The following is a 2,593-nucleotide window of genomic DNA, read 5'->3' on the forward strand; positions in this document are numbered from 1 at the left end:
AATTTTAGTGTGCTGGGAAGTGGAGGGGAAGGCAAGCAGAATTACTTACTGTTCTACACCCTTCCTTTCCTCCCACCATTTCACAGATGGGGACATAGGTGTCCAGAGAGGTGGGTGTGACCTACTGAAGCTCTGGTATAGTTCAGAAGTTGCAAAATGGAGGGTAGTGGTTCTCTTTACTTTTGACACAGAAACCTTTGTTGAAGGAAATTCATCTATGGAGAGACAATGAATAATAAAGGTAATAGCTGGACCGATTTGATTGGAGTGGGGTGGGAGACCAAGGGGTCCATATGTTCGTGGCCTGCCTCCCAGAGGGGGTCCTTGAGGAGGTCTCCTGAGAAGAGGGGTCTCTCGAGCAGAACTGATGGCATGACTGCAACAATTACAGTCCGACACTTTATTTAGTAAGAATAAGAGTGTCTTGCCAATGGGTTTCAACCCTGGGCAAGTTTACTATGGATTCAATAAGACTGAAAAAATGACAGTGGAACCTTCTTGGAGTGAAAGGGTTTATACCCACCTTTATTTCCAGGTGGCAGGTCAATCACTAGAATCCTGTCCTCTCAGAGCGAGTCTCCGTGCAGCAAGCCGGTCTCTGCCTCTGGGCCTCTCTGCCCCTGCAGCCATCTCAGTCTCTGTCCTCGGTGCTGCCACCACTCCAGCCTCTGCTCTCCTGCAGTGGTGCCGCTGCTGTGCAGCCATGCCACTCTGTCATCCACAGCACTGGGCAGAGCTCTTTATGTAGAGTCAGTAGCAACATATTGCCCACATGTGTGTAGTGAGCTAGCCAGCCAGGGCCAGGTGTGAATCCTGGCCACAGGAACCTTCACTTTCTCCACAAAGAGCTAACACATTTTCTGCATTATTGTGATGCAATACTATGTGCCATTCCAGGTGCCTTACATGTCTTACATAATCTGCCCAACAGCCCTAGCATATAGATGCTATTATTATCCCAGCTGTACAGGTGCCTTAACTGAGTCAGGAAGATGTTAAATTGCTCAAAGACACACAGATAGTAAATGACAGCTCAAGTAGCCCAGTAGTACGGCTCCTCAGCAACTCTTCTTCCCGACAATGCGTTAGGTCTGTAGAGTGCTGGGCACTGTGTTTGCTGCTATACAGTTTGTAGTTTCATTTTAATTTTCACCACAACCTTGCCACAGAAGTCTTTCTCCAGTTAGTAGAAAAGGAATCAGGGTCACAGAAATGTTAAGGACCTGATTAGACTTAAACATCTATTAGAAATGGGAGAATGGAATTCACATTTAGGTGTTTCCCTGTGCTGTGACTCGAATTCACTAGGTGAGCAGTGTAAGATCATATAAACATTGTGAGAATAAGGGAGACCTGGGTTCAGGGCTTGGTCCTACCATTCCATAATAAAGGGATCTCAGCTTTCTCACTGGCAAGAACTTGGCCTTTGCCTTCAAATGCCACTCCTCATTGGAAGGTCAAAGAGATCAAGGTTCTACCTCATCTCTCCCCCGTGCTTGCCATCAGGTGACCTCCAGGAAGGTAGTAAACTTTCTAAATCTCAGTTTTATTGTCTGCAAGAACAGGCATTGTAAGTGTTGGGAGACAGTTCTCTAACCTCTCAGGTTTCTTCACATCCAGGTATTAATAGCAAATTGTTTCATACGGTCTTTGAAGAATATTTTGTGGATAAAAATGAAGGTTCCTGTGGCCAGGATTCTCACCTGTCCCTGGTTGGCTAGCTCACTACACGTGTGGGCAATGTGTTGTTATTGACTCTATATAAGGAGTCCCATGCGGTGCCCTGGGTGACACAGCGGCACGACTGCCAAGGCTGCAGGAGAGCAGAGCAGAGGCTGGAGTGGTGGCAGTGCTGAGGACAGAGGCAGAGGCCGGCTTGCTGCATGCAGACTCACTCTGATTGGATGGGATTCTAGTGATTGACTTGCCACTATGGAAATAAAGTTGGGTATAACCCTTTCACCCCAAGAACATTCTACTGTCATTTCTTTGGTCACATTGAATCCATGGTGAACTTGCTGGGGGCTGAAACCCATTGGAAAGACAATTGGTGACCAAGGAAAAGAACAGGCTTCCTTGTGGAAGGAGTGTTTCAGCAGCTGCACCTATGGATGGGGAGACATTTGAGTGTCCCCTGTGGACATGTGGGACTGGGAAGGGGTGGAGGACTGGGGTCCACCCCAGGAGAAAGCAAATGTGTTGCTGACTGAAATGGCGTCACTGTGAAGTGTATGGAAATGGTAAAGGATGTCGTGGTGGCCCGAGAGGAGGCAGCACGAAAAGGAGCAGAGGCCCGAGAAGCAGCACGAGAGCGCAGGCCGCCAGGGGCCGTGGGGCAGGGGAAGGATGGGGTGGGGCCGTCAGCCCCAGAAATGGAGGAGCGGAGGTCTGACGAACAGGTGGGGGTGGAGGCCCTGCCCATGCCGGAGGTATCAGCCCTCCTCGGTTGAGACCCCACCTGGGTGAAAGCTGGTGGGAAGCCCGGAGGGACTCGGCAACTGCGGGTTCTTCCAGGAGAGGCGCAGCCCCCTCCCCAGGCTGTGGGGCCCTCGGGCTCTGCTTCCATCCTCAGGCTCCAGCACAAAAGGAAACA

The sequence above is a fragment of the Manis pentadactyla genome, chromosome 2 (assembly GCF_030020395.1).
Source record: "Manis pentadactyla isolate mManPen7 chromosome 2, mManPen7.hap1, whole genome shotgun sequence".
Lineage (NCBI taxonomy): Eukaryota > Metazoa > Chordata > Mammalia > Pholidota > Manidae > Manis > Manis pentadactyla.